The sequence below is a fragment of the Scyliorhinus torazame genome, chromosome 3, assembly GCF_047496885.1.
Source record: "Scyliorhinus torazame isolate Kashiwa2021f chromosome 3, sScyTor2.1, whole genome shotgun sequence".
NCBI classification, from domain to species: domain Eukaryota; kingdom Metazoa; phylum Chordata; class Chondrichthyes; order Carcharhiniformes; family Scyliorhinidae; genus Scyliorhinus; species Scyliorhinus torazame.
In genome coordinates, this window is record NC_092709.1 from 249656666 (window position 1) to 249672889 (window position 16224).

Sequence of the window (16224 nt, forward strand, 5' to 3'; positions counted from 1 at the left end):
TAACACTGCAATGAAGTTACTGTGAAAATCCCCTAGTCACCACATTCCGGCGACTGTTCGGGTACACTAAGGGAGAATTCAGAATGTCCAATTCATCTAACAAGCACGTCATTCGGGACTTGTGGGATGAAACTGGAGCACCCGGAGGAAACCCACGCAGACACAGGGAGAATGTGCAGACTCCACACAGACAGTGACCCAAGCCGGGAATCGAACTTGGGACCAGAGTGCTGTGAAGCAACAGAGCTAACCACTGTGCTACCGTGCTATATTACATTGTTACAAATTAAAATGTTTTCAATAAAGATATTTACAAAAAACAATGGTAAGCATTGTTGAAAAAAAAGACATTTTGTCGAAGCTTTTCATCTTGTACTCGTCAGGACAATTGCAAGGATACAAATGTGGGAAAACAACAAATTCATACAATACGAGAAGAAAATGCTGATAAGTTGAAAATGGACTCTGATTGGTAGAGGGATTTCCATGGAGAATGCACCAGTTCTGTACCACCAAATTACTGTAATGTTTAGCATTCAAAGTTAAAAATATCAGTTAGTGCATTTGAAAAGATGGAATAGACGAACAGAACAGAGTATTTAGTATGGAGCGAAAAAAAGAGGCATTTTGTCAAATCTTTTTGAATACCAATTTAGTGCCATTTGATGGTGACTGACAGTTAACTGCCAAGCATTGTTTTAAATTTGAACCAGGCTTCCAGTGCACACAAATGCACCACACTGCAAACCCGACTGTAGCGCCAATTTGCAAGTTTGAGATTTTGAGGTACCATTTAGCTTTCTATCAATATTATTTTAATCACATGATTTTTGGTGTGGAACTGTATTTTTACCAGGCTATTACATTCATTGGATCATGCATATCACATAGAACATATAGACATAGAACATACTGTGCAGAAGGAGGCCATTCGGCCCATCGAGTCAGCACCGACCGACTTAAGCCCTCACTGAGTGGTGCAGGTTCGACGGACAGACAGATCCTTTCCTCATGGTAATTTTCCTGAATCAAGCTGTAACTTTCAGCTTTATAATCTGAAAATGCCAAGAACATAGGTGCAACTAAGTAGTGTGATGGAATAACATGTTGCCCATTCAAATTTAAAACTTGGATTTCAATCCAGTCAAGTAGACAGGATGAAAGTTTCCCCTCGCTTATGGCTCTAAAAGTCAGAGATAAAATGGACATTAAGCTATCTGAATTCTATTTTATGTTCCCATACTGATTTCCTGTCTCACTTAAATGGGCCCCACGAGGCTGGCTGATGCAAGAAATGGAAGCTTTTTTTTTTTCGGAAGTATTTTTATTAACATTTTTACATGAAAAAACACACTCCACCCCAAACAAAAATAAAATACAAACCCGTTACCCCAACCCACCCCCACCCACCCCCTCCTTAGCTGCTAAAGGTGACCAACTCTTTGAAATACAGAATGAACGGGCGCCATCCTTTGTACACCCCTCGATCACTCCCCTCAAGGTGAACTTAACTTTTTCAAGATATAGGAATTACATTAAATCCCCCAGCCACAGTGAGGCACAGGGCGGAGAAGCTGACTGTGGTAGTCACCACTATTGTATTATATTGTATATATGGGTGTTACGGTAAGGCCCCTGTATTACAGGTACGGGGGTAGATCCCTGCCTGCTGGCTCCACCCAGTAGGCAGAGTATAAATGTGTGTGCTCTCCGAACTGCAGCCATTTCGGCAGCAGCTGTAGGAGGCCACACATCTCTGTGTAATAAAGCCTCGATTACATTCTACTCTCGTCTCGTCGTAATTGATAGTGCATCAATTTATTACACAGAGATTTTACAAAGATGGATCTCCGGATCTCCGCATCAAGCCGGATCGCCTGCAGCTCCATCCTCAAGCAGACAACGCCAAAAAGGACTTCGCACATTGGCTAGCTTGCTTTGAAGCATGCATCGGATCTGCGACAGACCCAATCCCAGACGCACAGAAGCTCCAGATTCTGTACATGCAGCTGAGCTCCGATGTCTTTCCCCTCATCCAGGACGCGCCTACCTACGCAGAGGCCATGGCGCTACTGAAGGAGAACTACGCTCAGCAGACCAACAAGATCTACGCCAGGCACCTCTTGTCCATGCGGCACCAACTTCCCGGTGAGTCTGTGGAAGATTTCTGGCGTGCTTTGCTCGCCCTGGTGAGAGACTGTGATTGACAGGCCGTTTAGGCCGCTGAACATTCTAATCAGCTAATGAGAGACGCGTTCGTTAAGGACATAGAGTCTGACTACATCTGCCAGCGTCTCTTAGAAGGGGCCACTCTTGACCTCGCGGCAACCAAGAAACTAGCGCTCTCGCTCATGGTCGCCTCACGCAACGTACAGGCTTATGCCCCCAACCGTACGGCCCACCCCTCCTGTGCATCGTGGGCCCCACCAGCGGCCACCCCATCAGCAACTGCCCTCAGCCAACCCCACGCCTGCGTCGCGCGGCAGCCAACCAACCCCGAAGGACCCAAGTGCTACTTCTGCGGACAGACAAAACACCCCCGGCAGCGCTGCCCAGCACGGAGCGCACTCTGCGAGGCCTGTGGCAAGAAGGGACATTTCGCTGCAGTGTGCCAGGCCCGCACAATCGCCGCTATTGTCCCGGCACACCCCACGTGCGGCCAGTGTGCGCCGCCATCTTCCTCTCCTCCGACCACGTGCGGCCCATGGGCGCCGCCACCTTGCTCTATTCACAACACGTGCGGCCCGTGGGCACCGCCATCTTACCTGCCCCAGGACACGTGCGGCCCGTGGGCGCCGCCATCTTACCCACCTCAGGGCACCTCATCGGGCCGTCCATCGCCTGCAACCGCCGACGACCAGCCGCGTCTCGCCTCGGTCACAAATCGACCAGTCTTGACCACACAACCTCGCGACCGCTTCGACAAAGGTGAAGGTCGGCGTGCACGAGATATTCTGCCTTCTGGACTCCGGGAGCGCTGAGAGCTTCATCCACCCCGATACGGTAAGGCGCTGCTCCCTCACGGTACACCCCGCTAACCAAAGTATCTCTCTTGCCTCCGGATCCCACCCGTGGCGATCCGGGGGTACTGCATCACCACCCTCACTGTCCAGGACGATGAATTCAGCGGCTTCCAGCTCTACGTCCTCCCCAACCTCTGCGCTGCCTTGCTACTCGATCTGGACTTCCAGTGCAACCTCCAGAGCCTCACCCTGAAATTTGGCGGGCCCCTACCACCCCTTACTGTTTGCAGCCTCGCGACCCTTAAGGTCAACCCGCCCTCCCTGTTTGCAAACCTCACCCCGGATTGCAATCCCGTCGCCATCAGGAGCAGACGGTACAGCGCCCAGGACAGGACCTTCATCAGGTCTGAGGTCCAGCGGCTGCTGCGGGAAGGTATCATCGAGGCCAGCAACAGCCCCTGGAGAGCCCAAGTGGTAATGGTGAAAACGGAGGAGAAAAACAGGATGGTCGTTGACTACAGTCAGACCCTCAACCGGTACACGTAGCTCGATGCGTACCCCCTCCCACGCATATCTGATATGGTCAATCAGATTGCACAGTACCGGGTCTTCTCGACAGTGGACCTGAAATCTGCCTATAACCAGCTCCCCATCCATAAGGCGGACCGCCCATACACTGCGTCTGAAGCAGACGGCCGCCTTTACCATTTCCTTAGGGTTCCCTTCGGCGTCACCAACAGGGTCTCGGTCTTCCAAGGGAGATGGACCGAATGGTTGACCGGTACGGGCTGCGGGCCACTTTCCCGTACCTGGACAACGTCACCATCTGCGGCCACGACCAGCAGGACCACGACGCTAACCTTTCCAAATTTCTCCACACCACCACACTCCTCAACCGAACTTACAACAAGGAGAAGTGTGTGCTCAGCACGAATCGATTAGCCATCCTTGGCTATGTGGTTCAGGACGGAGTTCTCGGGCCCGACCCTGATCGCATGCGCCCCCTCATGGAACTCCCCCTCCCCCACTGCCCCAAGGCCGTCAAACAATGCCTGGGGTTCTTTTCGTATTACGCCCAGTGGGTCCCAAACTATGCAGACAAGGCCCACCCACTCATTCAATCCACCGCTTTCCCACTGACGACCAAGGCTCACCAGGCCTTCAACCGTCTCAAGGCCGACATCGCCAAGGCCACGATGCACGCGGTCGACGAGACGCTCCCATTCCAAGTCGAGAGCGATGCATCAGACGTCGCTCTGGCCGCCACCCTCAACCAGGCAGGCAGGCCCATGGCATTCTTTTCCCGCACCCTCCAAGCCTCCGAAATTCGGCACTCCTCCGTCGAAAAGGAGGCCCAAGCGATCGTTGAAGCGGTGCGACATTGGAGGCATTACCTGGCCGGCAGGAGATTCACTCTCCTCACTGACCAATGGTCGGTTTCCTTCATGTTGCCTTCAAGGCACCACGGTAGCATAGTGGTTAGCACAATTGCTTCACAGCTCCAGGGTCCCAGGTTTGATTCCCGGCTTGGGTCACTGTCTGTGCGGAGTCTGAACGTTCTCCCCGTGTGTGCGTGGGTTTCCTCCGGCTGCTCCGGTTTCCTCCCACAGTCCAAGGATGTGCAGGTTAAGTGGATTGGCCATGCTAAATTGCGCTTAGTGTCCAAAATTGCCCTTAGTGTTGGGTGGGGTTACTGGGTTATGGGGATAGGGTGGAGGTGTGGGCTTGGGTAGGGTGCTCTTTCAAAGAGCTGGTGCAGTCTCGATGGGCCGAATGGCCCCCTCCTGCACTGTAAATTCTATGATGCTTAACAACACACAGCGGGGTAAGATCAAAAATTATAAAATCTTGAGGTGGAGGATCAAGCTCTCCACCTACAATTACGATATTTTGTATCGCCCCGGTAAGCTCAACGAGCCCCCCTATGCCCTGTCCCGAGGTACATGTGCCAGCACACAAGTGGACCGACTCCGGACCCTGCACGACGATCTCTGTCACCCGGGAGTCACCCGCTTTTACCACTTCATTAAGGCCCGCAATCTGCCCTACTCCATCGATGAAGTCAGGGCTATCACCAGAGACTGTCAGGTCCGCACGGAGTGTAAACCGCACTTCGCCGGCCAGACCGTGCGTCCCTGGTGAAGGCCTCCCACCCCTTTGAACGGCTCAGCGTGGACTTCAAAGCGCGCCTCCCCTCCACCGACCGCAACACGTACTTTCTTAATGTGGTCGAAGAGTATTCCCGATTCCCCTTCGCTGTCCCATGCCCCGATATGACGTCTGCCACCGTTATCAAAGCCCTCAACACCATCTTCACTCCGTTCGGTTTCCCCGCCTACATCCACAGCGACCAGGAATACTATTTATGAGCGAGGAGCTGCGCCAGTACCTGCTCAACAGGGGCATTGCCTCGAGCAGGACAACCAGTTGAAACCCCAGGGGAAATGGGCAGGTGGAGCGGGAGAATGGGACGGTCTGGAGGGCCGTCCAGCTGGCCCTACGGTCCAGAAATCTCCCGGCCTCCCGCTGGCAAGAGGTCCTCCCTGATACACTTCACTCCATTTGGTCGCTCCTGTGCACCACGACCAACGAAACCCCCCCATGAACGTTTCTTTGCCTTCCCCAGAAAGTCCACCTTCGGGGTTTCGCTCCCAACATGGCTGGCAGCTCCAGGACCCGTTCTCCTCCACAAGCACGTGCGGCTCCACATGGCGGACCCGTTGATTGAGAGAGTACAGCTACTCCATGCGAACCCGCAGTACGACTACGTAGCATATACCGACGGCCGCCAAGACACAGTCTCCCTCAGGGATCTGGCACCAGCTGGGTCCCCACACACCACCCCCCCACCCCTCAAACACCACCCCCCACCCCCCCCACACACACCACCCCCCCCCACAAACCACCCCCCCCTCCACACACCACCCCTCCCTCCACACACCACCCCCCCTCCACACACCACCCCCCCCCTCCACACACCACCCCCCCCTCCACACACCACCCCCCCCCTCCACACACCACCCCCCCCCTCCACACACCACCCCCCCCTCCACACACCACCCCCCCCTCCACACACCACCCCCCCCTCCACACACCACCCCCCCCTCCACACACCACCCCCCCCTCCACACACCACCCCCCCTCCACACACCACCCCCCCCTCCACACACCACCCCCCCCTCCACACCAACCCCCCTCCACACACCGCCCACCACACCCGCCCTCCACACACCACCCCCCCTCCACACACCACCCCCCCTCCACACACCACCCCCCCTCCACACACCACACACCACACCCGCCCTCCACACACCACCCCCCCTCCACACACCACCACCCCCTCCACACACCCCCCCCCCTCCACACTCCACCCCCCCCTCCACACACCACCACCCCCTCCACACACCACCCCCCTCCACACTCCACCCCCCCCCTCCACACACCACCCCCCCTCCACACACCCCCCCCTCCACACACCACACCCGCCCTCCACACACCACCACCCCCTCCACACTCCACCCCCCCCTCCACACACCACCCCCCCCTCCACACACCACCCCCCCTCCACACACCACCCCCCCTCCACACACCACCCCCCCTCCACACACCACACCCGCCCTCCACACACCCCCCCCTCCACACACCACCCCCCCTCCACACACCCCCCTCCACACACCACCCCCCCCTCCACACACCACCCCCCCCTCCACACACCACCCCCCCTCCACACACCACCCCCCCTCCACACACCACCCCCCCCTCCACACACCACCCCCCCCTCCACACACCACCCCCCCTCCACACACCACCCCCCCCTCCACACACCACCCCCCCTCCACACACCACCCCCCCCTCCACACACCACCCCCCCTCCACACACCACCCCCCCTCCACACACCACCCCCCCTCCACACACCACCACCCCCTCCACACACCACCCCCCCCCTCCACACACCACCCCCCCTCCACACACCACCCCCCCCTCCACACACCACCCCCCCTCCACACACCACCCCCCCCTCCACACACCACCCCCCCTCCACACACCACCCCCCCCTCCACACACCACCCCCCCCTCCACACACCACCCCCCCTCCACACACCACCCCCCCCTCCACACACCCCCCCCTCCACACACCACCTCCCCCTCCACACACCACCCCCCCCTCCACACACCACCCCCCCCTCCACACACCACCCCCCCTCCACACACCACCACCCCCCTCCACACACTACCCCCCCGCCCCAGCACCACCCTCCCCTCCCCCGGCGCACCGCACCGCAGCCCCCGCTCCAGGACAATCCATCCTCCACTTGCTCCCACCCGGGGATGAAGAGGATTTCGACACGCTCCCCGAGTCACCGAAGACCAAGCCAACGCCTGAGTCGCCACCAGCACTGCGGCGCTCTCAACGACAGAGCAAGGCGCCCGATCGTCTAAATTTGTAACCTTCTCTGTAATTTCAAAACCAATCTGCATGTATATAGTTATTCACCACCCCGGCTGGACTCATTTTTAACAGGGGGTGAATGTGGTAGTCACCACTGTTGTATTAGATTGTATATATGGGTATTACGGTAAGGCCCCTGTACTACAGGTACGGTGGTAGATCCCTGCCTACTGGCTCCGCCCAGTAGGCGGAGTATAAATGTGTGTGCTCTCCGAACTGCAGCCATTTCGGCAGCAGCTGTAGGAGGCCACACTTCTCTGTGTAATAAAGCCTCTATTACTCTCTACTCTCGTCTCGTCGCAACCGATAGTGCATCACTGACCTCCACCCCAACAGAACCCACCTATGAGCAATCAGTGAGGCGAAGGCTAAAACATCCACACCCGCCTCCATCTGTAGCTCCGGTAGATCTGACATCCCAAATATGACCCCTAGGGGATTGGTCTCCAAATCCATTGCAGGATGCTGAAAGAGCCGCAAAATCTCCTTAACTCAGGGCAAGACCATATGAACATGACTCGCCGGACTCCTCCCACACCGCTCATGCTGGTCCTCCACTCCTGCAAACAACTGGCTCATCCTTGGACTCGATAGGTGTGCCCTATGCACTACCTTTTAAGTTATTAACCCTAGTCTTACACACAAAGCTGTGGCTTTCACCCTGCACAACACTTCATAGCACACCCCCTCCTCCAAAGCCATTGCCAACTCCTCCTCCCACTTGGCCTTAACCCCCTCTAGCAATACCAAATCCTCCTCCAGAAACGTCCCATGGATCTCCAAAATACTCCGCTCCTCCATACCCACCATCGACCGCACTCTCCCGAACAGCAAGGTGGGCGACAGCACCAGAATCGTCGGAAAGACTTTCCTTGCAAAATCACGCACCTAGATATACCGGAAAGTTTCTGACTGTGGGATCCCAAACTTCTCTGTCAACTCCTCCAAACTCACAAACCGCCCCTCCAGAAACAAATCCCTCATTCCGACCACCTCCTTATCCTCCCAACCCCGGAACCTAGCATCTAATTTAGCCAGTTCAAACAAGTGATTTGCACAGATTGATTGGCATCATCTTCGTCAGTGCCCTGATCTTAAAATGCTGCCAAAATTGTCTCTGTATCTTCAGTGTAGCCACCACCGAATTGCCCGAGTATTTCCCTGGGGAAAGCGCAAGTGGAGTCGTACCAGCACCCGCAATCCCGACCTCCTCCATGAACCTGACTCCACCTTTACCCAATTGCCTCCCGATCCCTGGACCAGCCCAGCACCTTCTCGGCCTTTGCTACCCAATAGTAATAAAACAAATTTGCAGAGCCAAATTCCCCGACTGCCGTCTTCTCTGAAGCACCATCTTCCAGGTCCTGGCTACCTTACCCACCCAGATAAACAACGAGATCAACTGCCCAACTCCCAAAAAGAATGCTTTTGGCAGAAAAACTGGCAGGCATTGGAATAAAAATTGAAACCGTGGTAAAACGTTCATCTTTGCCGATTGAACCTGGCCTGCCAATGATAAAGGGAGGCTTCCCCACCTCTGAGGATCCGCTTTGACCCACCCCACCAGGCTCATGAAGTTCAATTTACATAGCCCAATCTTGAGCGAGCTGCACTTTCAGATACCTAAAGTAGGTAGTCGCCAAGCAAAACAGCAACCCTCACCCCCACCAAGTGCACCCCCTTCCCCAGTGGGGAGACTGAGAAACAATCACTCTTCTCCAAATTCAGTTTGTATCCTGAGAAAACCCCAAATCTTATCAGCATCCCCTTAATATCCCCCACCATGAGGATCAGATCCAAGATATACAAAAGAGGGTCATCGGCATATAAGGAAACCCTATGCACCACCTCTCTATTGCAGAAGACACCCCTCCAACCTGAGCACCAGCACCTTAGCAAGTATCTTGGCATCTATATTTAGTACAGATATTGGTCGGTAGGACCCTCACTCTACTGGTTCCTTATCTTTCTTTAATAGAAGCAAAATGGATGCCTGTCTCATCATCTCCAGGAGTGGCCCCCCCTTTCTTTAATTCATTTACGGGATGTGGGCGTCACTGGTCAGCATTTATTGCTCATCCCTAGATGCCCTTCAGTAGGTGGTGGTGAGTTGCCTTCTTGAACCACTGCAGTCCTTGAGGTTTAGGTACTCCCATTGTGCTGAAAGGGAGGGAGTATCTTGATTTTGACCCAAAGGCAGTGAAGGAACAGCGATATATTTCCAAGTCAGGGTGGTGAGTGACTTGGAGGGGAACCTTCAGGTGGTGGGGTTCCCAGGTATCTGCTGCTCTTGTCCTTCTCGAGGGTATTGGTCGTGGGTTTGGAAGGTGCTGTCTAAGGAACGTTGGTGAGTTACTGCAGTGCATCTTGTAAATGGTACACATGGCTGCCACTGTTCGTCGGTGGTGGAGGGTTTGAATGTTTGTGGAAGGAGGAGCAATCAATCAGGCTGCTTTGGGCTGGATGGTGTCGAGCTTCTTGAATGTTGTTGGAACTGCACTCATCCAGGCAAGTGGAGAGTATTCCATTACATTCCTGATTTGTACCTTGTAGATGACGGGCGGGCTTTGGGGGGTCAGGAGGTGTGGGCATCGAAGTCCCCCACCCAGAGCATATTCTGCACCCTTGCCACCTTCAGTGCTTCCTCCAAGTGGTGTTCAACATGGAGGTGCACTGATTCATCAGCTCATGCTACCACATCTTCAAACATGTCCACCAACAGCAGTACCAACCGGCCCACAAACGTCTTAAAAAATTCCACTGGAAACCCATCTGGCCCGGTTTCCCCAACAGTTCCTCCAACCCCGCCCTGTACTCCCCCTCCACTATGGGGCCCTCCAATCCCTCCAAAAACCCCACCATATCCGACTCATCCTTGTGTTTCCGACCTGCACAACTTTTTAGAAAACTCCTCAAATGCCCTATTCACCCTCGCTGGTGCGGTCACCAGCCCCCCTCCCCCAACCCGCATCTGAACAAGAAATGGAAACATTAGTAAACTGCAGGGCTTCTCTTTGGTGGTTGGGATTAAACTGCTCCACCTTAATGTGCAGAAAAATCAATAAAAATAATTTGTTATTTAAGCAGAATTGACCAATAAAGCGATAAACAAACTGAATGCAATGGTTCGTCAACAACTGTTATTCTTGTGCAGTTATTTGCTTATGCTCCTGTAATGGAAAGTAAAAGGGCACCATCCAATACTCAGTGCATTTACTGCTTCCAAACCAACTAATTTTCAACATTGGAAACCATGAACAGAATAAAGGCATAAATGAAAAGCTGATTTCATTCAAACAGAACACCTGAGAATATAACCTGGAAATAACTGTTGGTGATTTTGGCATATATTTAACTTCCACAGATGACTTCCTCCATCTGTTAATTAAACAAAATCATTAACTTGGCTTACAATGTTCATTTAAATAGTGGACAAATTTTTTTTGCATTCATACAATGATACTGGCAGCAGTAATTTCAAATCATATATGAGAGAGGCAATTACAAACAACTGTGATGCCACATGATATTTTGCCGGCTTAACTGTGCGAATAGTTTTAAAGCAAAAAATATGAAATGAAAATGTAAAATTAGCTTTTTTAAATTGATGGCCACACCTTTGTATTTCTATAAAGCTACTTATTCTCAATAACTCTATTGCAGATAATGCTGAATGACCATCAGGCACATCACCCACGTTTGTGGGAGGCATTTTACAGCAATTGTGAGGGGGCACGTCAGGTTTGGGGAGACGTCGGTTTTGGGGAGTGCATTAGGGACAACTATGGGTGGTATTTTTACAAGTAGAATAATTGGTGACGAGTTGAATTTGGGATTTTATTTTATTTTTTCATGGGATTAGAGAGTCACTCATCGGCCAGCATTTATTGCTCATTCCAAATTAAGTATTGAAGTAAGTGACTTGCTGGGCCATTTTAGTGTCAACCACGTTGCTGTGGGTCTGGAGTCACATGTAGGCCAAACCAGGTATAGGCGGAAGATTTTCTTCCCTGAAGGACATTAGTGAACCAGATAGGTTTTTAAACAACAATCGACAATGATTTCATGGTGACCATTACAAAGACTAGCATTTCATTCCAGATTTCATTAACTGAATTCAAATTCCACCAGCAACCATGTTGGGATTTGAATCCATGTCCAGAACATTAGTCCATACCTCTGAATTACTCGTTTACTGACATTATCATTACACTATTATCTCTCTAGATGAAGTATTGTTCAAACAGTACAATGAAGTTGCGCACCACTGAGATCAGCTTGAAGGAATAAGCTGGGAAGGAAACTAGAACTATTCAGGAAAATGGAAAACATATGATCAGTACTAAACAAGGTGCTTTTGGTCTTGGCAATGGCAAATTTCAATAAGACTAGATCATCTACAACCAAATTTCAAACATGCAGATGGACAACACAACAGATGATTGTGAAATTGAAAGTGATATAATCTTGATTTTTATTATTGTCATAAATAGGTTTACATTAACATTGCAATGAAGTTACCGTGAAAATCCCCTTGTCGCCACACACCGGCACCTGTTCAGGTACACAGAGGGAGAATTCAGAATGTCCAATTCACCTAACAAGCACGTCTTTTGGGACTTGTGGAAGGAAACCGGAGCACCCGGAGGAAACCCACGCAAACACAGGGAGACCGTGCAGACTCCGCACAGTGACCCAAGCCGCATAGTGATAGAAGAGGAGAGAAATCCTTAGGGTGAGGCAGTGGCATAGTGGTATTATTGGCTTTGACAAAGAGTCATCCAGACTCAAAATGTTAGCTCCCTCCTCTCTCCACAGATGCTGAGATTGTCCAGTATTTTCTGTCTGTATACCCCATCACAGCCCGATTAGGCTGAAAGGTGTCTTTCCATGTTGTAACTTCTGTTACTAATGACAGGGGTAAGGTCATTAAATAAATAGTTGCAGATGGTTGAGCTGATGGCACAGCCATGAGACATCCAAGCGTCTTTAATCAACTGTGTAGCATCCCTTCACATTGAAGAGAAAATTTTCATCTAGTTAGTTTGGGATTGATTTGAACGCAGATGCCACAGGTTAAAGTCCAAGCCTACTGCACGATTAAAAAAGGATGTTACCCATTAATGCCATTTCAGGATATTTCATCTCAATGATAACAGTAAGTTCAATATGATTTAAAGCATAGAGAGTGTACTACTGCCAAAGGCTAGACATTTATGTGCTTCCCAATCGCTGACATCAAATTGAAACATTAGGGTCACGAGTAATCTAAATGCAAGGCTCAAAATCTTTCATATTTGTACACAGGTCACAGGATGATCTAGCTGACGCTCGTCTTGGTACAAGTACATAAGCAGACTATGGTAATTGGATTTATCATTCAGTTGATTACCTTACCAAGTGCAATTTCGGATAAGAGCCCTCTACAGCAGTAATACTGATAATCATACTGGTTTTATAATACTTTGAACACAGCTTTTGAATTCCAGCACGTGCCGGCAAAACAATCCTAAACCCAGTGATGAGTTTTCAAAATGCTCATTTTTAACACTTTGCAGACCTACAGTGGAGGAGACCCTTTAAGGAACTATCAGCTTAAGCTGAAACCCATAGATTTGAAGGCTTGGTTAGAAATTTGGCTGAGTGGTAGGAGACAGAGAATAAAGCGAATAAGCAGGTACTCTAATTGGCAAGATGTGACTAGTGGTCTCCTGCATGGATCTGTGAGGAAGTCTCAACTATTCATATTTATTTAAGACAAATGAACGGATGGCTGGTTGGCATCTTTGAACCTGTGAGACTGCTTGGAATGTAGCCCAAGAATCTTGATAAAGTCAGATGAATTTATCAGCTGTACAAGCTGATTCTGGAAAGTCAAGGTCTGCCATAAGTGCCACATATCCTTTACTGGCAGTGCAGGATGATATCTGCTGACATCTTGTTGCAGGGCTGGCATCTGCTTTGGAGCTTCTGAAACTACATGTCATTGCGGTAATGAACTCCGGTCACTATTTGCAGCGATCTTTGGCTGGAGTTTTCCCATCTGTTCGTTATTGATCCCACAGGTTGAATTGTTGAATTGGAACTGTGCCCTGCTGAACTCTAGACATGGGCTACCTCCCCATACAGCATATCCTTGGGATGGGGCCACTTCCATGGTGTGCACATGTTCAAGCCACAAAGTCATCTTTGTTTGATTAGTACAAGCCTGCTTGGTATGTTTTCTCGAGAAAGGTCAGCTTCATTTGCGAATTGATGCCTTATATTATCAGGATATGCCACACTTGTGTCTTGGCTTTCAGTCTTAAGGTTGAAAGGTTTTCCATCTGATGTGTGCATAATCACAGTGGCAAAGAAAGTATTGGTCAGAAAATTGTTTTGATAATCATAACAATAATCGTTTATTATTATCACAAGTAGGCTTATATTAACACTGCAATGAAGTTACTGTGAAAAGCCCCTAGGCACCACACACCAGTGCCTGTTCTGGTACACTGAGGGAGAATTCAGAATGTCCAAATGACCTAACAGCACGTCTTTTAGGACTTGTGGGAGGAAACCGGAACACCCGGAGGAAACCCACGCAGACACGGGGAGAATGTGCAGACTCCGCACAGACAGTGACCCAAGCCGGGAATCGAACCTGGGATCCTGGAGCTGTGAAGCAACCATGCCAACCACTGTGCTACTTCGGGGACTGTTTGACCGATTGAGTTGCTTCTCTCCCCTTTCTTCTTTTGTGGTTTTTAGGTGCAGGTATGGGCATATGGAAAAGAGGGGGCCAATGGCATTTGGAAGGATGGGTGGGCTGGAGGGTACATTGTTTTATTGTTGATTTTTGGGTGAGGGAGATTGCCCTGCTAGCAAACTGCAGTTCACTAATAAACGTGGTGAGGTGCGGGGAGAGGCCATGACCTGCTGATCCTGTTTGTCCAGGTTTTGGCCTGCCTAGGAGGTGTGAATGGTGGGGGGATGGTGGAGATAAGAGCGGTTTTGAGAAAAAGTGGTAGTTTGCTGACAGTGACTGGGGATTGACCTTTGGCTCCATCCGATGGGTGAGGAAACTGTCACCTTGGGCGGGGACTGCTGGTTGGGGAATGTTGGGGGGATTACTGCAAACCCATAGGGGCTGATGCGGAGGTGGGGGCAGCCCCAATTCAGATGTAAAACATGCAGAGGTACGGGGGGGGGGGGGGGGGTTGGTAAATCGGGCAACAGCTTTTGCTCATTGTAGCACAATCAATCACTCACGAGACGAGAGGAGGAGTCAATCGATGGTTTTATTACGCAGACTTGTTCCCCAGCAGCACAGTTACAGAATGCGGCTGCTGGGAGAACCCGGGCTCTTATACTCCGTCTTACTGGGTGGAGTCAGTCGGCGGCTGATCCAATTGGGACCCGGCTCCTATCCACCAATAGCCTCTCGGCATCACAGGATACCGTAATACCCCTAATGCATACCACCACATTCACCCCTCGTTAAAAAAGAACCCGGCGAGGGTAGTGGGCCGTATGGTGGTAGGGGTTTACAGAATCGGTACCTGGGATGCCACTAACACAGCGGCTATGCTCCGATATCAAACTACGAGCACTATTTACAATGTCACTTTTACTGGGCAACTGAATTATTTACAGAGGCATTTCTTGCTTTGTTATAATGATTTGATGAGTCGAATGGGTGCCCTGGTCGTCTTCCCCGATCGTCTCAGCCCCGGCGGTGATGCAGGTGCTGGCTCGGGCACCGTCATCTCTGGGAGCATAGCGATGTCTCTTCCTGCTTCACTACCCCTAGGCGGGGCCGGGGGAAGGACCGATCCACCCGGGAAGGGGGCGGCTGTGGGGCGTGCCGGTGGGAGGGAGTGGGTGATTGGTGTTGGGGGGGGGGTGTGTGGTGTGTGGTGTGTAGATCCGGCGGGCGCCAGGTCCCACAGAGAGACCGTGTCCTGTCGGCCGTCGGGGTACGCCACTTCGGCATACTGAGGGTTTGCGTGGAGGAGGTGAACCCTCTCGACTAATGGGTCCGATTTGTGTACCCGCACATGTTTTCGGAGCAGGATGGGTCCCGGGGCTGCCAGCCAGGTCGGGAGTGACGTTCCAGAGGAGGACTTCCTAGGGAAGACAAGGAGGCATTCGTGAGGTGTTTGATTTGTTGTGGTACACAGCAGCGACCGGATGGAGTGAAGGGCGTCCGGGAGGACTTCCTGCCAGCGGGTAGTGGGAGATGTCTGGACCATAGGGCCAGCAGGACGTTCCGTTCTCCCTCTCTACCTGTTGTTAGCCCGGGGGTTGTAACTGGTCGTCCTGCTCAAGGCAATGCCCTTGCTGAGCAGGAATTGACGCAGTTTGTCGCTCATGAAGGAGGACCCCCCTATCACTATGTATGTACGCGGGGAAACCTAACAGTGTAAAGATGGTGCAGAGGGCTTTAATGACCGTGGCCGTGGTCATGTCGGGGCAGGGGATGGCGAATGGGAATACTCGTCAACCAAGTTCAGGAAGTACGTGTTGCAGTCGGTCGAGGGGAGGGGGCCTTCGAAGTCCAGACTGAGGCGTTCAAAGGGACGGGAAGCCTTTATCAGGTGTGTTTTATCTGGCCTGTAGAAGTGTGGCTTGCACTCTGCGCAGATTTGGCAGTTCCTGGTGGCTGTTCTGACCTCCTCGATGGAGTAGGGCAGGTTGCGGGTCTTCACGAAGTGATAGAACCGAGTGACCCCCGCGTGGCAGAGGTCCTCGTGGAGGGTTCGGAGGCGGTCCACTTGTGCGTTGGCACATGTGCTGCGGGATAGGGCATCAGGAGGCTCGTTTAGCTT

General features: G+C 51.8%; 1 protein-coding gene across 5 annotated transcripts in view; it reads right to left on the reverse strand.

Annotated features, from left to right (window-relative positions):
- rusc2 (RUN and SH3 domain containing 2) overlaps positions 1-16224 on the reverse strand; it is a 189403-nt gene that overhangs the window by 105218 nt on the left and 67961 nt on the right. For 4 of the 5 annotated variants that reach the window (XM_072497093.1, XM_072497092.1, XM_072497091.1 and 1 more), the window contains exon 3: positions 914-1055. The exons of the other annotated variant lie outside the window; for it this stretch is intronic. The gene's annotated coding sequence lies outside the window, so the exon portion shown is untranslated. The remainder of the gene's footprint in view (positions 1-913; positions 1056-16224) is intronic. 5 annotated transcript variants of the gene reach the window in all.